General features: G+C 39.9%; 1 long non-coding RNA gene and 1 pseudogene across 1 annotated transcript in view; one reads left to right on the forward strand and one right to left on the reverse strand.

Moving 5' to 3' along the window:
* The window catches only part of LOC123789061 (uncharacterized), a 1398020-nt gene that overhangs the window by 581967 nt on the left and 792167 nt on the right, over positions 1-23886 (reverse strand). The window contains exon 11 of the long non-coding RNA XR_006778655.2: positions 16057-16129. This is a non-coding gene — a long non-coding RNA (uncharacterized LOC123789061). The remainder of the gene's footprint in view (positions 1-16056; positions 16130-23886) is intronic.
* LOC148110368 (nucleolar complex protein 2 homolog pseudogene) lies at positions 16289-20260 on the forward strand (annotated as a pseudogene).

Genomic DNA, 23886 nt, shown 5'->3' on the forward strand with positions numbered 1-23886 from the left:
AATACCATCAACTTTTTTCACATAACTGGAATAAACAATCCTAAAATTTCTATGGAATGAGAAAAGACCCCAAATAGCCAAAGGAACATTGAAAAAGAAAAGCAAAGCTAGTGGCATCACAATTCCGAACTTCAAGCTCCATTACAAAGCTGTCATCAAGACAGCATGGTACTGGCTCAAAAACAGACACATAGATCAATGGAACAGAACAGAGAACCCAGAAATGGACCCTCAACTCTATGGTCAACTAATCTTCGACAAAGCAGAAAAGAATATACAATGGAAAAATTAGACTATCTCTTCAACAAATGGTCCTGGGAATATTGGACAGCCACATGCAGAAAAATGAAACTGGGCCATTTTGTCACACCATACACAAAAATAGACTCATCCATTTTGAACTTCAAATGGACTCAAAATGAATGAAAGCCCTGAACATGAGACAGGAATACATCAAAATCCTTGAAGAGAACACAGGCAGCAACCTCTTTGACTTCGGCTGCAGCAAGTTCTTGCTAGACATGTCTCCAAAGGCAAGGGAAACAAAGGTAAAAATGAACTATTGGTACTTCACCAAGGTAAAAGGTTTTTTTTTAATAATATTTATTTTGTTATATTAGTCACCATACAGTACATCCCCAGTTCTTGATGCAATGTTCCATGATTCATTACTTCCGTATAACACCCAGTGCACCATGCAATATGTGCCCTCCTTAATACCCATCACCAGCCTATACCAATCCCCCATCCCCCTCCCCTCTGAAGCCCTCAGTTTGTTTCCCAGAGTCCACAGTCTCTCATGGTTCATTCTGCCTTCTGTTTACGCCCCCTTCATTCTTCCCTTCCTTCTCCTACCAATCTTCCTATTTCTGATGTTCCATAAATGAGTGAAACCATAGGATAATTGTCTTTCTCTGCTTGACTTATTTCACTTAGCATAATCTCCTCCAGTCCCGTCCATGTTGCTGCAAATGTTGTGTAAGCATTCTTTCTGATGGCTGAGTAATACTCCATTGTATATATGGACCACATCTTCTTAATCCAGTCATCTGTTGAAGGGCATCTCGGCTCCTTCCATGATTTAGCTATTGTGGACAATGCTGCTATGAACATTGGGGTGCATATGGCCCTTCTCTTCACTACGTCTGTATCCTTGGGGTAAATACCCAGTAGTGCAATGGTTGGATCATAGGGTAGCTCAATTTTTAACTTTTTAAGGGACCTCCACATTGTTTTCCAAAGTGGCTGTACCAACGTGCATTCCCACCAACAGTGTAAGAGGGATCCCCTTTCACCACATCCTCTCCAACATTCGTTATTTCTTGCCTTGTCCATTTTTGCCATTCTAACTGGTGTAAGGTGGTACCTCAAGTTGGTTTTGATTTGAATTTCCCTGATGGCTAATGATTTTCAACATTTTTCATGTTTCTGTTAGCCATTTGTATGTCTTCATTGGAAAAGTGTCTGTTCATATCTTCTGCCCATTTTTTGATTTATTTGTTTTTTGTGTATTGAGTTTGAGAAGTTCTTTGTAGATCTTGGATACCAGTCCTTTATCTGTAGTGTCATTTGCAAATATATTCTCCCATTCCGTGGGCTGCCTCTTAGGTTTTCTGACTGTTTCCTTGTCTGTGCAGAAACTTTTAATCTTGATGAAGTCCCATAAATTCATTTTATCTTTTGTTTCTCTTGCCTTTGGGGATGTATCATGAAAAAGGTTGCTTTGGCCGATGTCATAGAGGTTGCTGCCTATGTTCTCCTCTAGAATTTTGATGGATTTCTTTCTCACATCGAGGTCTTTCATCCATTTGGAGTTTATTTTTGTGTATGGTGTGAGAGAGTGGTCAAGTTTCATTCTTTTGCATGTAGCTGTCCAATTTTCCCAGCACCATTTATTGAAGAGACTCTTTTTTCCACTGGATGTTTTTTCCTGCTTTATCAAATATTAGTTGCCCAAAGAGCCGAGGGTCCATTTTTGGGCTCTCTATTCTGTTCCATTGGTCTATGTGTCTGTTTTTGTGCCAGTACCATGCTGTCTTTGTGATCACAGCTTTGTAGTACAGCTCGAAATCCGGCATTGTGATGCCCCCAGCTTTGTTTTTCCTTTTCAACAGTTCCTTGGAGATTCGGGGCCTTTTCTGTTTCCATACAAATTTAAGGACTGTTTGTTCCAGTTCTTAGAAAAATGTCCTCGGTATTTTGATCGGGATAGCATTGAAAGTGTAGATTGCTCTGGGTAGCAGGGACATTTTAACTATGTTAATTCTTCCGATCCATGAGCATGGAATATCTTTCCATCTTTTTATATCTTCCTCAGTGTCTTTCAAGAGTGATTTATAGTTTCTAGAATATAGGTCCTTTACGTCTCTGGTTAAGTTAATTCAAAGGTAACGTATGGTTTTTGGTGCTATTGTAAATGGGATGGATTCCCTAATTTATCTTTCTTCAGTCTCGTTATTCGTGTATAGAAATGCAACTGATTTCTGAGCATTGATTTTATATCCCGCCACGTTACTGAATTGCTCTATAACTTCTAATAGTTTGGGAGTGGCTTCTTTTGGGTTTTCCATATAGAGTATCATGTCATCTGCGAAGAGAGACATTTTGACTTCTTCTTTGCCGATTTGAATACCTTTGATCCCTTTTTGTTGTCTGATTGCTGTTGCAAGGACTTCTAGTACTATGTTGAATAATAGTGGCGAGAGTGGGCATCCTTGTCGTGTTCCTGATCTTAAGGGAAAGGCTTTCAGCTTTTCCCCGTTGAGAATGATATTTGCTGTAGGCTTTTCATAGATGGTTTTTATGAGATTGAGGAATGTACCCTCTATCCCTACACTCTGAAGGGTTTTAATCAGGAAAGGATGTTGTATTTTGTCAAATGCTTTTTCTGCATCAATTGAGAGGGTCATATGGTTCTTGACTCTTTTCTTGTTGATATGATCTATCACATTGATTGATTTGCAAATGTTGAACCACTCTTGCATCCCAGGGATGAATCCCACTTGGTCTTGATGGATAATCCTTTTAATGAACTGTTGGATTCTATTAGCTAGAATCTTGTTGAGAATCTTGCGTCCATATTCATCAGGGAAATTGGTCTGTAATTCTCCTTTTTGATGGGGTCTTTGCCTGGTTTGGGGATCGAGGTAATACTGGCCTCATAGAATGAGTTTTGTAGTTTTCCTTCTGTTTCTATTTTTTGAAACAGCTTCAGGAGAATAGGTATTATTTCTTCTTTGAATGTTTGGTAGAATTCCCCGGGGAATATCAGGCCCTGGACTCTTGTTTTTGGGGAGGTTTTTATCACTGCTTCAATCTCTTCATAGTTAATTGGTCTGTTTAAATAATCAATTTCTTCCTGCTTCACTCTTGGTAGTTTATAGGTTTCCAGGAAGGCATCCATTTCTTCCAGGTTGTTTGCTTTATTGGCATAAATCTGTTGATAAAAGTTTCTAATGATACTTCCTATTTCATTGGTGTTGGTCGTGATCTCTCCCCTTTCATTCATAATTTTATTAATTTGGGTCCTTTCTCTATTCTTTTGAATAAGTCTGGCCAGTGGCTTAACAATCTTATTTATTCTTTCAAAGAACCAGCTTCTAGTTCTGTTGATGTGCTCTACTGTGCTACTGGTTTCTATTCATTGATCTCTGCTCTAATCTTGATCAATTGCTCTCTCGTGCCTGGGTTAGGCCTGTTCTGTTCCCGCTCCAGCTTCTTGAGGCAAAAATATAAAACTGCATTTTAGATTGTTGTTATTCTTTTGAGTGAGGCTTGGATGGCTATGTATTTTCCCCTTGGGACTGCCTTTGCAGTGTCCCACAGGTTTTGGACTGATGTGTTTTCATTCCTGTTTGTCACCATAAATTGTTTAAACTGATTTTTAATTACCTGGTTTACCCAATCATTTTTGAGCAGGATGGTTCTTAGTTTCCAAGTGTTTGAGTTTCTTCCAAATTTTTCCTTGTGATTCAGTTCCAGTTTCAAAGCACTGTGGTCTGAGAATATGCAGGGAATGATCTCAGTCTTTTAGTGTTGGTTAAGACCTGTTTTGTGACCCAGTATATGGTCTGTTCTGGAGAAAGTTCCATGTGCATTCGAAAAGAATGAGTATTCTGTTGTTCTGGGGTGTAGTGTTCTGTATATATCTATGAAGTCCATCTGGTCCAGTATGCCATTCAAAGCTCTTGTTTTTTTGTTGATTTTCTGCTTAGGTAATCTGTCTATTGCTGAGAGCGGAGTGTTGAGGTCCCCTACTACTAATGTATTGTTATGTATATGTCTCTTTATTCTGGTTAAGAGTTGGCTTGTGTATCTAGCTGCTCCCATGTTGGGGGCATAGATATTTATAATTGTCATATTCACTTTATATCCTTTAAGAATAATATAATATCCTTTAAGAATAATATAATGTCCTTCTGTATCTCTGACTATAGTCTTTAGTTTAAAATCTAATCTGTCTGCTATGAGAATTGCTACCCCAGGTTTCTTTTGAGGTCCACTGACATGAAAAATGGCTTTCTATCCCTTCACTTTCAGTCTGGATGTATCTTTAGGTTCAAATGGGTCTCTTGTAGACAGCAAATGGATGGGTCATGTCTTTTTATTCAATCTGCAACCCTGTGGCATTTTATGGGAGCATTTAGGCCATTCACATTGAGAGTGATTATTGAGAGATATGATTTTAATGATGTCATGTTGCCTGTGAAGTCTTTGTTTCTATAGATTGTAAAATTCTGTTCTGTATCACTCTTGGGGCCTTTTTACTTTCATAGAACCCCCCTTAATATCTCCCGTAGGGCTGGTTTGGTGGTTATGAATTCCTTGAGTTTCTGCCGATCCTGGAAGGTCCTTATCTCTCCATCAATTCTGAATGACAGCCTTGCTGGATAAAGGATCCTTGGCTGCATGTTCTCAGATAGAGCTTTGAAAATACCCTGCCATCCCTTCCCGGTCTGCCAGGTCTCTGTAGACAGGTCTGATGTTATTCTGATATTTTTCCCTCTGTATGTAAGGATTTTCTTCACCCTGGCCGCTTTCAATACTGTATCCTTGGATCTAATATTTGCGAAATGCAGTATGATGTGGCGTGGTGTAGGTCTGTTCTCATTTACCTTGGGAGGGGTCCTCTCTGCTTCCTGGACACGAATGCTTGTTTCCTTTGCCAGATTAGGGAAGTTCTCAGCTACAATTTGTTCAAATATCTCTTCTCGACCTCTCTCTTTCTCTACCCCCTCGGGGATGCCGATGATTCTGACATTGGAACATTTCATTGAGTCAGTAATCTCCCATAATCTACATTCTTGAGATTGGATTTTTTTGAGGCAAGTTTCTGTTTTAACTTTCTCTTCTACCATCCCAACCTCCAATTCACTAATTTGTTCTCTGCCTCATTTACCCTGGATGTCAGAGTGTCTAGTTTAGACTGCAGTTGATTCATAGCATTTTTAATTTCTGCCAGACTTGCTCTCATTTCTGCCCTTAGAGATTCTATATTCTTGTTAATATTTTCATTAATAGTTTTTTCAAGCCTACACATCATCCTGACCATTGTTACTCTGAACTCCATTTCTGACAGTTTGGTTATATCCATATCCATCAGTTCTGTGGCAGAGGCTTTTCTTTGCCGGGGCGGGGGGGGGGGGGACTTCTCCTTCTCGTCATTCTGATGAGGAGAGGTTGTGGGGATGCCCAGAGCCCAAGTTATTGACCAGAACACAGGCAGTGTGCACTTGTTTTATAGGGACCTTAGGGATGTCAGCCTCCTGATTTTTCAGCCTGCCTTCTGGGTGAGGGGCCTGCCTCACTGATATTCAGGAAACCCTGTTTGGGTAGAGTTGCCCCCTCCCCTGCGAGGGGGTATGGGGATGGGCACAACGTGAGCCAGTATTTCTGGGCTTTTGTTCTCTGGTGGCTTTCCTTGGCGGTTTTCTGTGCCTCTTCTGAGAGTCAGAGCAGCAGTGGCCGTATCCTAGCCTCTGTCTCAGAACAGAGAGATCGTATTTCGCTCTCCACTGAGCTCTCTAGGCCACTTTAACTCTGTTACTATCGGTGCTGCTATAAACCCTACAGCAACCGGGATGTGTGCCCCACAGCCTGTGTCCCAGCCCTCACTTCCAGGGCCCACATGTCTCTGTCCTTTGTGCTTCTAACACCGCCAGCACCCCCCCCCCCCGCTTCCCACGCGTGCCCCCAAGCTCCCTGTTTCAGTATGGTTTGCGTGCGTTCTGGAGCACCGGTTTTCAGTCTGGTCGCACATGCACTCCCGAGCTCTCGGTTTCAGTCTAGTTCGTGTGTGTGCTCCAGAGCTCCTTTTTTCAGTTTGGACACGTGCACGCTCCCGAGCTCCTGGATTTAATCCAGTTCCAGTGAGCACTCTGGAGCTCCGGTTTTCAGTCTGGTCGTGTGCGTTCCCGGGCTCCCGGTCTCAGTCTGCTTTCTCGCGGGTGCCGGTCCATGAGTCAAGGCGCTCCCCAGCACAAGTGGCTACTGCTTCCCGACACCCGAGCGTGGAGGCTCCCTCCCCCTTCTGTTTCTCTTCCTATATCTGTGTGCAGATTCACAGCTCCCCGTTTCATACCTCAATACTCAGCGCTGGAGATGTTCGTTTGTAGAGATCCAGGTGTATCTTCCTGCGTCTCAGTCTGATTCTGTGGGTTTTCAGGATGGTCTGGTAGATATCCAGCTCGACTTGGGACCAGTTGAGAAAGGGTCTCCTACTCCTCCGCCATCTTTTCTCCTCCTTGCAGAAAGTGGTCGCTTTTGTTTTCATAGAGTTTCTGCTACTCTTTTCTTCATTCTCCGGTTGCATTCATAGGTATTCAGAATGGTTTGGTAGCTCTCTCGCTGAATTCCTGGGACCAGACGAACTTCAGGTCTCCTGCTCCTCCGCCATCTTGGGACACCGAGTTGGAGCTCAACTCCTGTTTTAAACTGGGTTCCTTGCAGAAAGTGCTCACTTTTCTGTTCATAGAGTCGCTGCTATTCTTTTCTTCATTCTCCAGTTGAGTTTGTAGGTGTTCAGAATGGTTTGATAGCTATCTAGCTGAATTCCTGGGACCAGACGGAATTTAAGCCTCCTGCTCCTCCACCACCTTGGACTCCTCTCAGGTCCAAAGACTTCAAAAAGCCTGGCAAGGCACACTGGGGGTCTCTGTGAGTCTGAGGCGCTGGCTGGTCCCCACCTCAGCTCCAGCTCCAACTCCGCACCTGCCCGCCTGAGGGTCCGTCCCACCTTCTCTGGATCTGTTAAGTCCCTGGGACGCTCAACACTCAGATAAAAGGCTTTTGTACAAAAAAGGGAATAGTCAAAAAAAACAAAGATAACCAACAGAATGGGAGAAGATATGTACAAATGATACATCAGATAAAGGGCTAGTATCCAAAATCTATAAAGAACTTACCAAACAACACCCAAAGAACAGATAATCCAATCAAGAAATGGGCAGAAGTCACGAACAGACATTTCTGCAAAGAAGACATAGAAATGGCCAACAGACACATGAAAAAGTGCTCAACATCACTCAGCATCAGGGAAATTCAAATCAAAACCCCATTGAGATACCACCTCACACTGGTCAGAATGGCTAAAATTAACAAGTCAGGAAATGACAGATGTTGTTGAGGATGCAGAGAAAGGGGAACCCTCTTACACTGTTGGTGGGAATTAAAGCTGATACAGCCACTCTGGAAAACAGTATGGAGGTTCCTCAAAAAGTTGAAAATAGAGCTATCCTATGACTCAGTAATTGGACTAGTAGGTATTTACCCTAAAGATACAAATGTAGTGATCCGAAGGGGCACCTGAACCCTAATGTTTACAGCAGCAATGTCCACAATAGCTATGGAAAGATGTTCATTAACAGATGAATGGATAAAGGAGATGTGGTATATATATATACAATGGAATATTAGGCAGCCATCAAAAAATGCCATTTGCAATGACATGGATGGAACTAGAGGGTATTATGCTAAGCAAATAAGTCAATCAGAGAAAGACAATTATCATATGATCTCACTGATAATTTAAGAAACAAAGCAGAGGATCATAGGGGAAGAGAGGAAAAATGAAACAAGATGAAACCAGAGAGAGAACCAAACCATAAGGACTCTTAATCTTAGGAAATAAACTGAGGGTTGCTGGAGGGGAGGGGGTGGAGGGATGGGGTAGCTGGGTAATGGACATTGGGGAGGATATGTGTTGTGGTGAGCACTGGGTGTTATGTAAGACTGACGAATCACAGACCTGTACCTCTAAAACAAATGATAGATAGATAGATAGATAGATAGATAGATAGACAGACAGAACTCAGTGATAGGATATCTGAGATGTGCTCCAATAAATCCAAAGCATAATTGAAACAAGCTGGTCATGAGTTGATAACTATCTTAATTGGTTATAGGTGCATGATAGTTCATTGCATTATGTATGTACACATTTGATATTTTCCATAAAGAGTTTAAAAAATCAATTCAGTGGCCAAAATATTTCCTTGCATATACACAAAAACTAAGTCAGTCCACTGGCTTTTCTGACTACTTATAGGTAATAAAAAGTAAATGATCACTTTAAATCAAGAAATACTAACTCAATTCAGAAATTATAATTCTAAGACCCATGTAAAGATAAAACTCTTATATTATAAAATTAAATCTTCATCTCCCTATTTATGACATTCTGCAGGCAAGAGGCCACCAAATAGGGTAGAGTAGTATTGTGGGTTGTTTTCTTTCCTTATTCATGTGTCCACCTGCAAAAGGGGATTCTGATCTCCCTCAGGTTTGAGTCTAGGGATGAAACAGATTAAGAGGGAACAAGAAAACTCTTATTCAACTGGTGCTGTATTTAGATGGCTTTGCAGTCCCTGGCATTGCTAGTGTTTAAAACCTACTCTTACAAGGCACTTTTTATGGGCTTTTTGGAGGTCCCACTGGGAATGTCTACTGCACTGCCCATGAGATAGATAGATACATTTTCCTCTCCCTTCCACTCCTCACCTCATCTTGGTTTTTGCTGCCCCACTCTCTCCTATACAGACCCTTTCAGCTTAAAATGTTACCAGGATAACCCTCCCCCCACTTATAGGCCACCACTACTTCTCAGAAATACTCATGTATCTTTTGCTCCAGTGAACTCTGAAAGTACATACACCTTTTGTTCATCTCATCTACCAGCCACTGCCTAGATCATGTATAATCCTTATATTTTTCAGGAAGAAGCCAAACAGATATCCACTATTCAGCACTGTAGGTTACATTACTAAACTTTCTCAACAGTTTTGTTAAAGGTCTACTCACCAGGCTTGATTATTCCACCCTACTCTACACGTCTCAAGGGTACAGCTGTCTCCAAAGAAATCTTTCTAAACCCACCCTTCTTAATCTTAATAACATGAACAATAACTTTAGGGCTGCAAAACTTATTTTGAAAATTTTCATGTTGGGATGACCCCACATTGATATCTGGTCTCTTTCAACTTACTGTTATGTTAAAAATCATCCTGGGAGCTGAAGAGAGACGTATTGAAGCAACCTTACAGTGCTGAGCTGGATGGTCTTTGAAAGATGATGGTGAACGGAAAGTAGCCCAAAGAATTAAGATTAGTCAGTATCATGATTAAGAAAAAAATGAACCTTCTAGAAACTAAAGCTAAGTGGTAAGAGTTATGTTGATTTCTGGAATTGCTAGAATGGATTATCAAACATATTTTGATTAATATTTAGGCAATAAGATGAGAACGAGGAATCAAAGTGGTTTCCTATTAACAAATACAAATGTATTCATTCATATTGATCTAAATATAAATTACTGCCAATAAAAACAGTTATATTTATATCATAAGATTAGTAAGGCATTTAGTAATTTCTTTGTTATCATCAATTTTCAGATTAGGCTTAATTGATGGGCTGAAAAAAGTGGTATGAGATTTTAACTGAATGTTATTATGAAAAAATGTTAGTTATTAATTATGGCAGTATAGAGGGAAGTCACCCACAGAATACTTTAATACTCTCTCCTACTCGACATTTTAATTGATGAGTTAGGTAAAAATACATGAAATGTGCAAATACTAAGTTAATACATTAATATATTTTTATTTTTATTTAACATGTAACTTGCTTCACAACTAAATTACCAATTAAACTTCATTTTTCATCATTTGTTGTTTAGTCCTTAATCTCTGAAACTTACAATTTAGAATAGCAAATTACCTTAAACAGCAACTGTTGACTGATCAGTTTCACACTCATTATTATTTGATTAGCCTATTTTAATAGACAGCCTATAGTTCTCAAACATTCCGAAAGTCAAAGGTTTAGCTCAATTATACAGCAACAAGTCCAAATGTCTGGCATCATAGCAATCAAGATTAATAAAAATGAAACCCAGGGACACTTGGGTGGCTCAATTAGTTAAGCGTCTGCCTTCAGCTCAGGTCATGATCTCAGGGTCCTAGGATGAGCCCTGCATTAGGCTCCATTCTGGCAGGGAGCCTTTTTCTCTTTAAAAAAAAATCAAAAGGCTAACTGAACATAATAAAAAAATAAATAAACAAAAGAAACACTGAAAATGAACAGTGTATTTTAATGAAACATGTTCCTTCTGGAATTTAAGATACATGGTACATTGGAATGCCATGTGACATAAGTTATGTCAAGGATAAACTGAAAGTAATTGATTATACTTTTCCCTTTTGTCAGTAAGGTGTTTTTTCAAAGGTGATCTTACTCTAGTAAGTTGAAGACCATAAGGCATACAGATCACCAAAGCTAGTTAATTTATTTTTATTGCTCTGGTATGAGCAAGACTAAGCACCTTCTTTGACTCCAATTATAAGTTCACACAAATATTAGGCATTTTTGAAAACTCACATATCTTTATATTGATCATATTTTTAGGTGGAAAAATAGGACCATCCTTATTTTCTCTTATCTGATTAACATTATTCCATGAAACCATGCTTATCTTTTGATTTTATACAATTTAAAGAGTGATAGGGAAAAGAAGCAAGAGAGAGAAAAGTTAATGCAAAAACAAATTTAAAAGGCAGACGTGACAATAAGAGAAAAAGCACAGAAAGGAAAGCACGAAAAGCAAAACGCTCAATTTATTGATAAAAATCGTTAGAAGTATCAAAAGGGGAAGAAACAAAACAGAAATGTGTCTTTGCTCTCCCTTTCTCTTTGTATCGCACCCAAATCACACAGCTGAGACAACACTTCTGGATGAACATCACAAAGCACTCTTATGTCAGATTACGCAGCAACTCGTGTTGTTCTTTTAAAGGGTGGTAATTGTGCTTTTTAAGGCAGCAGACTATATATTCAATCATGTTCTAATTTAATATGCAGTGTCCAAAAACACCTCACACTGCATACTTTTTGAAAATGGAAGCATATTATACAGTGAGATCACAGTTCAATTAACATTGAAAAGTGGTATCATTTTAATCAACATTTTCCAACTATCAAAGGGATATGGCTGTGTATCCATATGAATATAAATATATATATATGTGTGTACGGTTGGCATTATCTCATTGTATTGCTTAAATAGCAAAAACAAAAGAGCTAAAATCATATACACTTGAAAAGTACACTTAGCTCAAGAATAGAAATCAATTAATTTAAATAATTCTTATGTCAGAATATTAGAATACCTTTGAAAATCCTAGTCATAGGACCATAACTCATAGCTATAACTTTGGGAAAAACAAAAGAATCACAGCAATTAGATAAAAGCCAATATACTCTCATGCATAGAACATTATGTAATGCTATAACCTGGGTAAGAGCTGGGAAGCGGGATCGGCAGGAGTCCTCATGGGGTAAAACTAGTTCTAAATATATTCGTAGGCTAACCAAAATAAAATAGGCTTGTGTTAATTCTGCTTGACAATAAAGTATATTACAGAAATTTTACCACTAGACAAAGGAGATTGTTTTGAATTTCCGTTTTTGTGGATTTTGAAAGTTCAAAAAATCTACCTCCAAATGCACAGAATAGATAAGAATGAAGTATACAAGTAAGATGTTATGCAAAAGATTAATATAATGACTGAAAGAGTCAAGTTTTTATACCGTAAGATTGTTTGGAAAGCCAAATCTACAATGGGATTAGAGCACAGGGCCTAACTATCAAAGTTAAATTAAAAGTAACAATTTTAGTAATGTAGTCCAGGTGAAACAAATGGCTTAGCAGACAGTAAGAGTGTTAAAAATAGGGCTTTAAATTTCCCAGTCCCTAAATTCCCTGAAATAAAAGAATATGGAGAAAGAGCCTGGGTAAAACCATTAAAACTCATTTCTGCACTTAATTTGGTGATGAGCGTGGGGGTGTGGGAGGGAATCTCTGAACGTATATTCTTTAGGTCAAGCTAGAATTTAATGTAACCTGTTCAAAAACATTTAGGTTTCTAGCTTTGAAACTTTCAAACTTTTTTGACCACAAACCTAAATAATATTGTTTTTGCAGAATACTGTCCATATTCACTTGGACACGTAATACTGAAGAAAGGTTTCATGAAGTACTGCTCACTGTGATAGAATATGATTCTGCTTTTGATACCTGACTGCTGGCGGCTTTCATGTCCCATCATGCCCCCCTTATCTCTTACCTCCGCCTGGGTAAATAAGAAAGCTCCCTCCTTTGGAGCCAAGAGGTGTGAGATTTCAAAGCCCTCAAGGCCCAGGCTACTTGTGGGAATTTTTTCCACATCTCCACACCCTAACCACCTTGAAACCTCAAACCATTCTCCTTTTGCGACTATCTCAAGTCATTTATAACCTGTCTGGGAGCTGCGCTGCTCTCCAGAAAGGCTATGATGTGAGTAATGATTTTTGCCACTTTCTTGGTGCAAGTGTAGCATCACGTCTCCACATCTGAAACAAACTTGGGGGCCATTCTGTCTCTTCAGGGTGACCGCAGCATTTATCTAACTATATGTGATGAATTATTTTCTATTCCTTTTCATGCTATTTCATTTATAAAAATACTGATCTTAACCTTCTACACTGATTATACAACCCACTAATTGTAGATTTTAGTTGAAAATTCTAGTTCAAGATAAGGAGAGCACAAAAATTCTCATTCCAAAGGGTTTTGGGGTCTTTTGATTTTTAACATATTATATGAGTGGATAATAATAACAGTAAAACGTGACATAGCAAACATATTCTAAGGATGGCATATCTAAGCATAGTTAAGACTCCAGCTCTACCTCACTTCTATGACTCAAGCCATATTAAACATACAATGAAGGGGATATACAGCAGTGCTTCTCAAAAGTTCCTGATATACCAATCACCTAATGATCTTATTAAAATGCAGATTTTCAAACAGTAGGACTTGAAGAGGGGCAAAACTTCTGCATGTCTAATAATTGCCCAGCTAGTATCAATATTGCTGGTCCACGGAGCACACTTTGAGTAGCAAGAACAAAGAGAACAGCTATGGAACTGTAGACATCTGCATGGTCATTCCCCCTATTTTTTTGTCCATACATACACACATCACCTGAATCATCTGACAGTAAGTTGTAGACATGATACCCTTTGTCCCTCAAATACTTCAGTGTATAGTTCCTAAAAGTCATGAATATAACCACAATATGATGATCCAATTCTGGAAACTGACCTTAAAACAGCAGTATTATGTAATTTATATTCCTTATTCAGATTTCAATTGTCCCCCTAATGTTCTTTATAGCAAAAAAACCAAATTTCTGGTCTGGGATCCAAGCCAGGGTCACATGTTGTGTTTAGTTGTCATTCTTCGTTAATCTTTTATCTAGAACAGTTCGTTGGTCTTCCTTTTTTTATCATGTCTTTGACATTTTTAAAGAGTGCAGGTACTTTATTTATGGAATAAATTCAACTTTCTCTGATGTAGTCTCATAATTCAACTTACACATTTTGGCCAGGACACCAGAGAAGACATGTACTTTTGGTTAATCGTTCTTCCGGAGGCACATGGTACCTATTAATCATTACTGGTAAAGATAATTTCGATCACCTGGTTACAAAGCTATCTGCCAGGTTTCTACACTACAGAGTTTTTGTAATTAATATGTATCTTGTGGGGAAGTATTGGATATTTGTTTCTTCTAAAACTTCCATCCTCTCAATTTAGTAGCTATTGATAATTCTTGTCTAAACAATTATTATTGTGGTGCCAAATGCTATTTTTTTAATTTCATGTTTCCTCCTGCCTAGATTGATATTTTACTGTAAGGAGCATTTCAAGATGACAATGCAAGAAATTTGAAAATTGTCTTTAATTTCTCACTTTCTCTCATCAATTACACTATTTAATCGTATAGTAACTGCTTGAGAAATATATAGCACATAAAGACGGTAAGTAACTAGCATTACTGTGAAATCAATGTCACATGGAAAAATTTAAATGTCTTGTATGAAATCACAGGGCAAAAATTTTAAAAACAACTACAACAGTAAGAAACAAACAAATCACAAAAAAAAAAAAAAAAAAGAAAAAGAAAAAACCCTCAGGAAATGTGTGGAGTGATCCTACACTATCAGCCACCTAACTGAGAAAACCTGACACTTTGCTGAAGCAGCTAGGGCCTTAGGATCTACAAAATAAGGTCATAAGAGGGGGTTCAAGAGTCTGAATCCTTTTATCCAATTATATCCTGCGCACAGAGTAGCCTTCCTTGTCTACAGTGGGAAGGTCATTAGATGTGCCCAGAGCAATACTTTCCTTCTTAACACTAAACCAAGTGAGAATTGGTTTTACCAAATGTGTGTAATAATTTGTGAAATGCTCAAACCTTCATATCACTGCCCCTGGAGTTTTTCAAAGAGTAAAAATCATATTCAGCTCCTTGTTGGATGAGAAAGAATCTTTGTTGGTGAACTTAAAAGTAAAAATATCTTCCTAACAGGTACCCCCAAATAGCCATTACCAATGGGAATACCACTTAAAAGTTACCGGAATGGAATGGATATGCGCTCCTCATCATTACTATTATATGATTTATTTTATGATTTATATGATTTATTTATTTATATGATTTAAAAACCATCCTCAGTGTTTCCTCCAGCAGCTCATACAAAACGGCCACAAAGCTGTAACATCTGCTTGGCAGTATTAGCATAATACACTCAAAAATCGAGTTATCGGAGACATTTCAGTCTACAGCTGCATTGTTTTTCTTGTTAATGTCCTATGGCTAATGTACTATTTCATTTCTAAAGAGCAAAGCTCAGGTTATCTGATTAAGTTTGGCACCAAGAAGAATAATGACCTGCATTATCTGAAGACATGAGTGATGTATCTGCACACAGACAGAAACCACTACCAATTATGTCCTTATTAAGGAAGCATTACTACATAAGAAACTCTAGTTTTTTCTGTATATAAAAAGATTTTAGAGATTGGAAATATCGAATTTATGGATAATGACCCCAGAGCCCTACTAGCCGAAGGACCAGGATTAATATTTTGATGTATGTTGGAGGGAACAAAATGATATATTTCAGGAGAAATCTATGTGAATACATATATGTAATATTTCAATGTTAAAACTCAAACACATCCACATAAACACCCTTAGAAACAGATTTCCCCCTTGTGTGAAAGGTAAGCCAATTCTATCTCAATGACTACTGAGGGCATTGCTGTAGGATAGTAATTCGTTCATGATCATAGAGACTTAGCAACAAAAGGTAAAACCATGCTTTCTGTTTTCTGTACAAGAAGGCAAAGGGGGTTATGATATTTAGAAGAATTTCTTTCCAAATATTTTTAACTTTTAAATATTCCAACATCTGGAAACTGGAAATACCATTCTGTCCAAAAAAGAGAATGATTAAGTATACCATTTTTTAAAAAGAATTAAAAGAATTACAGCAAGCTATCAAAAGAGGTTGTTTATAATCTTTGTTTCTTTCATTCCTTTTTAACTTTCCTATATTTCCTCAATTTCTATAATCACCTGACTAAAAATAGCGTCCATAACTCTTATCTTTGATAATTTGGATGATGATTTATTAATGGGCTACAACACAGCAGACAAAACAAAGTCAGCGTACCTTAATTTCCAGAAAACCCTTCAGTGAAGGAAGCTGGCATACTGTCCCATAGATATTGCAGCATATTGCTTTGCTGAAATAATAAAATATTATAAAACAACTGTGAATAGGTACAACATTTAAAAATCCACATGGCATTTATATACTAAACATTCATAAAGAATACACCTGATCATATGCCATTAACTATGAAAACTTAGTATAAATTATACATGATTATGTTCCATTTACTATGAAAACTATATTGGGAATTGAAGTAAAACTGAGCCTTATGTAATTCTGATTTTTTTTACATTCCTTACATTACTGCCAAAAAAAAAAAAAAAGAAAGAAAGAAACTGGCCAAAAAGCCTTCATTATTTAATCATTAATAAATAACTAAGAGGGAAACAAACAAACAGATATTAAAACTGGAGAAAGAAAAAGCTCTAACCAGAATTCAGGAGTGAGAAAAAGATAGGTAATTGCTTTGCTTTCAAAATAATTATTTTAAATTAATGATTCAGTGCCTGATACTTATTAGACAGGGAAGCAATTCTCAGCTATAATTGAGAAAAACTTTACAAGTAAGCAATAGGCAAAGAGAAAATGTATAAACAATTTATTTGTAGTACACATAAAGGACAAAATACATGCAAATCTTAAAATCTGGTAAGAAAAAAGTAAGGTCCAAATGGTAAGTAGGCAGAGAATCTGAAGACAGAATTCACAAACTGGTTAACAAATAAAGTAACGTGTTTTTTCATCAAGTACTGATTTGCACGAGTGTGGATTTGTGAAATGAATTTTGTCTTCCCTCATCTCTGTCATCCTGACCTCCGTCAAGCTCATTCTCAAAGTCCCCCTGGATAAAATTAATTTTAAAAACTACTGTATCTAATAATTTTTAAAAGCATCAAGTAAAGCCTTTTATTACAGAAAAACATGAATAAGTAAATCATAACAACACTGCCTATAACAAGAATAAATTGAAAATTGCCTAAAACTTTAACAACTGTGAAATAATTAAGTAAATTCCACTATCATTCCACAATATTAATTTCATGTTTAAAATTATGTTCAAAATAAACAGCACTGCAATTTTAGAAAGTAAGGGTATGTGTGTGTGAATTATGTTACTAAAAGGAAAGAAAATTGTAGAGTAAAAAAATGAGGAAAAGGAAAAAAAATGAAAAAAGAATGAAATACATCAAAAGATTTACTGTCATTTTCTTTGGATAGATGACTATGAATTTTTATTTTTCTGATATTCCTATATTTTCTAAGATTTGTACAATCGTATAACAATGTTGGAAATAGCATAAAATAAATTATTTTCATAAAAGAAGGTGAATCACCATACTGTTTGTTGGTACAGAACAGAATCAGCAATAATATCACAGAGACTTCCAGGATTATGAGAATAAAACAGCAAAAGACAAAACTAGCAAAAGCAGCAAGGTCCACAATAGCTAAATTGTGAAAGGAGCCGAGATGCCCTTCAACAGACGACTGGATTAAGAAGATGTGGTCCATATATACAATGGAGTATTACTCAGCCATCAGAAAGAACGATTTCACAACATTTACATCAACATGGATGGGACTGCAGGAGATTATGCTAAGTGAAATAAGACAAACAGTGAAAGACAATTATCATATGGTTTCACTCATTTATGCAACATAAGAAATAGCAGGAAGATCAGTAGGAGAAGGAAGGGAAGAATGAAGGGGGGGTAAACAGAAGGGGAAATGAACCATGAGAGACTATGGACTCTGGGAAACAAACTGAGGGCTTCAGAGGGGAGGGGAGTGGGGGATTGGGATAGGCTGGTGATGGGTATTAAGGAGGGCATGTATTGCATGGTGCGCTGGGTGTTATACGCAAATAATGAATCATGGAACATTGCATCAAAAACTAAGGATATACTGTATGGTGACTAACATAACATAATAAAAATTATTTTAAAAATAAATAAATAAATAAAACACATTTTTGCAATGATTCTTTTTCCTCTCAAAATGTTTACATAGATTTAGACTTCCTTACCCCTAGAAAATAATTTCACTTATTTTATAAGGCTGTATCAGGCACATTTTATAGATAAGAACCTTCAGATAATAAAATAATGTGCATAATGTTTTATAGCAGAGTCCAAAGAGGATTCAGTTTTCTTGCCTTTGTTCTTTTCTCATTTCGAAACCAATCAAGATTTCTGACGATGTCAGGAATGATAAATTAGCTACTAATTGTATTTGAAACCAGATATAGATTTGGCTTTATGATTTAATCAGACACAAGCTTTCCTAAATAACTCTTGGCTCATTCCGAACTTTGCAACTAGATCAACGAGGGTACATTTATAATACCAAAAATCTGCCTGTATTTTGAAATTTCTCATTGATCACTACAATCAGTCAAAATTAACAACAACAACAAAAATGTTAAGGTCAGTAGCCAAGAAATCACTCCAATTTTTGTTAACTTTTTTTTTTTTTGTCCTCTCCCTCCTTTTCTTTCTCTCAGTTACAATTAGAAGATGCCTCTTATTCTTGGTCATATTTAGCTTAGGATAAAACAGGGAAAGATGCTTCCAATTCAAAACAGTATTCCTACAGAGTTAGAACCCTGTAGTAGCTGTTAATCATTGCACAGACTCTTCCAGACATGACCCCACAACACAACTGACCATCAATGCGGCTACTATCAAGCAGTGATCTGCTCGAGATTTTTTTTTTTTTTTGAAAATACATTTTCTCTTCTCACATCTCTGTTATCCTCATCTCATTCGAGTTCATTCTCCAAAGTGTCCCCCTGTATTAAATTAATTTTAAAAACAGTTGTATCTAATTCAGTCCAATTAAATGCGGGATAACACGAAGAGGCTCTTTATTTGTAATGTTACCAGATGTCCGCTTTCCCAAGATAAAGCATGTACAACTACATTTCAAAACAACTGACTTGTAATGTAACCAAAATTATCTAGGAACTAGCTGCTTGTATATATCTAAGAATCAGTCTTACAAACTTGCAAAGCTTCTGTTCCTGCGTCAGCCACAACGCCTCCTCCAGCCCACAACCTTGCACAACTTTGCAATTGAGTCTGTATTTCCTGACGTCCGCAAAAGAGGGAAGACTACACCACCTGAAGTCCCGCATCCTTTCTTGAGCAGTTGAGGTTGCCCAGCACCCGAGTGCGGCGCTCGCTGCGGGCAGGCAGGCCAGGCGGTGCTGCGCAGCCGCACGAGGCGCCGGGCGGGGCTGTGGGAGCGCAAGCTCAGTGCTGCCGCCCTCTGGGCGTCAGAAGAAGCCCCAGCCGGTGCGACCATAGCCGCGCGGAGACCTGGGCGGCGCAGAGCCCTTTGGAGCCGGGTGGGCCATGGGGGCGTGAAGGCGGTGCCTCTGAGCTGAAGCAGCAGTTCTCCTGGTCGAAGGGCAAAGATCCCCAGCTCTACAAGTTCCTGCAGGAGAACCACCACAACCTGCTCAACCCCAGCCACCTGGACAGCTCTGAGGAAGATGACGAGCAGTTCCATTCCTGGCCAGACAGGCTGGCGGAAGCCAGTGAGGAGGAGGAGGAAGATGAAGAGAGCGAGCACCGGGTCCCCAGCGGGCTGAAGGGGAAGAATGACTCTGCCCTCTGTGACCCTCGCCATGGTCGAGAGATGGCAGCAGTTGGCAAAGCTACGCCTTACTCCAAGGCTGTTCCACGAAGTTTTGCATAAGTTCTGAGCACCCAAAGAGACCAGAAAGGCCAGCAAATTCCAGGTCACCGACAGTGCTGTGTCTGACGCTCTGATCACCTTCTACATCAGAGACCTTTCGGCAACCTCCGGAAGCTGGCCGTTTCGAAAGGCCCCAAAGGACAGCAGCAGAATGCTGCAGCTGTCCAACAGCCCCCTGGGGGAAGGCTCCAGCTGGAGATCAAGGGCTTACCAGAGCTCAGTCATACAGCTGCTGGCCTGCATGGCAAAGGCAACAATAACAGCAGCTGTCTTCCAGCATGTCAGCAGCTCCATGCTCTACCATCTGACCTTCCCCAAGTAGTGTCACATGCTGCTCAAGAGGACAGTGGTCCTATGGAGCACAGGTGAACAGACGCTGTGAGAGCTGGACTTCCTGGTTCTCATCAGAGTCTGCTGGCACGAGAAGGATGCTGTTCTGAGCATGGTCCTCAAGCAAATGTACATCACCTGCGTGAGAAACTGCAGTTCCCTCCCCTAGCGCCCCGCCCCTCATCAACTTCATGTAGCCGACCCTGATGAAGCTGCTCATCTGGACACCTGTGCCACCTGCCAGCAAGCCTGCTGCTACATCTGCCAGTTCACCATCCACCTGAAGACCCCACTCACCAAGTACTACAGACAGGGGTGGAAGCCAAAGGACCAAGAGATCCACCTGGAGATCAATGACAAATAGTGGCTAGAAGACTTGAACTTCCCAGAAATAAAACTGCAGAAGCTGGAGGACAGGAAGGAATTCAAGGAACTCTGACCTGGAAATTTGCAAGGAGGACAATACCCAGGGACTTCCTGAAAGAGGGACAGCAGGGTCTCTGAGAGCTCAGCAGGGGTGGGGGGAGGAGGAAGTCAGCTACTCAGAGGATGGAGGCCCAGAGGCAAAGGTGGGTTGGACCCCTGGAGAGCTACCGCGGCTTGCCCAAGGGCCCAAAGACAAGGAGGGGGATCTACTTCTCTCAGAGGACTGAACACTGCCTGCCTGGGGGCCTGCAGGGGCTGGCATGCAACTTCCTGGCCTGCTCTGAGCCCAGGGCCCTGAGTCAACACTCACGAAGTAGAGGAAAGGCAATAGGTTGGTGGACAGAGCTCTATTTTTACAGCATAAAAGACCAGAAAGTAGAAAGAGCTTTGCTGATCCTTGGAACAACTGCCTTGGGGTGGAAACTATATGGAGCCTTCCATAGTGGTGGGTTAAATACATCAGCCTTGTGAGGGAAGCTGACCCAGAGTAGGGCTCTACCCTGACCCTTGCCTAATGTCAGGACACTGAAAACCTGGAAAAGAGCAGCCCCCTTCCAGAGGGAGACAGTGGCCATGGCCAAAGACAGCCTGGTGCCTCCTCCTGTCTCCTTCCCTCCTTTGTTTTTGGTTTTCTGCTCAGGGTGCAGAGCCCCTGGGCCCATGTTTGGGTCCCCAGGGCCATCGGCACCAACCTCCTAAAGTGAACCCCAGAAAATCTTTGGAAACTCCTCCCTTTCCTCTTAAGTTACATGTTTTATTTTAAAAATATTCTTTTGGCATCCAAAACCAAAAGGAGAGGAGGGAATTTGCATCTGCATGGCCAGCACTGAAGGGGTTCAGGATCTGAGCTGCCCACCCACCAGCTTAGTAGAGACTGGGAGTCTGTTGCACCTGGAAGCAGAGCCATGGTCCCATTCTCTTGCTTGGGGGAGGCTCAGCCAGTAGGGAGTGCCACCCCGCCATAAAAGGAAGTAGCCATTGCTGGGGATGGGGACTGCTCCCCCAAGGTGAGCTCCTCTCTGGTGCCTGTGGCATTGGTGGCTTCAGTGACAAAGCCACTGGGAAGCTGACCACTGTGGAAGATGTGACTCAGGCACTTGGCCACCTGTGGAGAGATGGGCCTGGGTGGGGGTCTGCCCAAATGCTGGCCCAAAGCCACAGCTCAGTGCTGCCCCTTCCATTGTCTGAAGACCACCACCTCCAGCTGGCACTCACCTGGGCCCAGATCTTGAGTACAGGCCCTAGCTTCAGCCCCCTGGTGGTCAGGAACCGTTCCTTCATTCCTTCCTGGGGGCAAGGTCTCCCGTTAGGGCCTAAAGACATAGTGCCTGCTCACTCTGCTGGATCCCTTCAGTCCAGCGAGGGCTGAGTATCCTTGGGTGGCTCAAGGCTTTCTAGAGAGAGCAGAGTCAAGAAGTGCTGATTGTACAGCTTGCAGGAAAAATTTTCAAATGAAAGAAAAATCTTTGTGTTGAGCAGATGCCAGTCTTGAAGACAAAAGGGGTGGGGGGGTGGGAAGCATACAAACCGCCCCTCCATCTCCCCGCATAATTTTTAAGGAGGGGAAATTTCAGGTGCACATAGGCACTGAGAAATGGTGCCACCCCATCCCTCCCCTCCTTCCCAGGGAGAGATCAGAACCATCTTGGGCAGGTATCCCAGATCTGCCCTGGGGCATGTGCCCCCACCCACATACAAATGCATATTATCCACAACCAAACAGGCCCCCAAAAAGCTGCAGACATCATCCGCTGTCCACTTGCTGACATCCTTGGGGGCTGTGGCCTCCTTTCCATCCAGGCAGAATCTCTCAATGGCTCCTGGGTTGGGGCCCAGGGGGTGGGGAGGTTGTTACTAAGACTCTGGCTGGCTCTTTCCTTTGCTCCCACCCATCTGCCTACATTTGCTTGCCCTGCTTGTTTAGACATGTTGGATGATGAGTGCCCAGGGACACTCTCCTTAAGACCTCTGAGTAGGGGGAGACGAGGTCTCCTACTACCCCATGGAGGATCCAAAGCATGGAGAGAACTGCCCACCCCAAAAATACATATAAACAAGGGATATCTTTGTAAATCTCTACATTAGTGAATATTTGCCATTAGGCATATTGACTAACAGTCTCTTAGCAATCTTGGTTTTATTTTTACTCCTAACGTCAATGTCAGGTATATGTCTTTTGAGTATACTTTTTTAAAAATGAAGAATTTTTTAAAAAATATTTTATTTATTTATTTGTCAGAGAGAGAGAGAGAGAGAACGGCAGGCAGAGGGAGAAGCAGGCTTCCCCCGAGCAAGGAGCCCGACATGGGGCTTGATCCCAGGACCCTGGGGTCATGACCTGAGTTGAAGGCAGACATTTAACCAACTGGGCCACCCAGGTGCCCCCAAAATGAAAAAAAAAAAAATTAAGTTTGTTTTGTTTTAAAATCACAACCTAAAATTACAGCAATAAAGTAAAGCATATAGAGCAAAACAGCTATGTGGCATTTCAGGGGCTGGGCAGGTGGGTAGGTTTACTCACTAGCTAAATGTGCTTGTCACAAATAATGGGGGGAAAGGTTAAATCTGCAAGTGTGCCAAGGCAGAATAATTAGTCTACTGAGAGCAGTGAGGTCATTATTTTTATATCTTTTCGCTGGATGATTAATTGGCTATAGACTAAATATATTTTTGAGTATGCATGGACATCCTTTCACAACTAGTATTCTAAATCAGAGTCTCAATTTTCTTATCCAGGTGGTCACAAATGTCCAACTTCCATGAGAAAGCACTTTACCTTTCATTAGACAGCTTTTATTTCAAACAAGGATTTACTCATTTAAATGTAGAAAGTCAGGATTAAGTGATTCTCGATAACATTTCATTTAGAATAAAAAAAAAACTTACTGTAATATAATTATTTGCACCAGTAATTTTTTAATCTTACTCTACCACACTAGTCAAGACGCTATGTTTCTTTTTCTTCAAAAAAACATCTCAAAAGCAATTACCTACAAAATTTGCCCTTGATAATTTGAATAGAACTTTAAAATGTAAATATTGAATCTTTATCCAAATTATCTTTTGAAAAGGAAATGAGAGGAAGAGAAATCTATGTCATAAGAATATAGCCTCTTATGTGCCACATTCTCTTTTTGAGCTTTTAATAAAACCCCAACAACACACCCAATGAGGTAGTTATTTTAAGTCCTATTTTACAAATTAGTAAATGAGAAGAGTTTAGGTAATTTGCCAAGCCTCTCTTTGCCTTCTACCAACCTTGCATTTTCTTTTGACAATAGATTTTACTTTTTGAGATGAATTTGGCTTCAAATCCTGCTGCTCTATTAAACACCGCATTACAAAAGCAACATGTGACTAGGAAAAATT

Source organism: Ursus americanus, chromosome 3 (assembly GCF_024610735.1).
Source record: "Ursus americanus isolate L20-20 chromosome 3, mUrsAme1.1.p, whole genome shotgun sequence".
Classification (NCBI taxonomy): Eukaryota; Metazoa; Chordata; class Mammalia; order Carnivora; family Ursidae; genus Ursus; species Ursus americanus.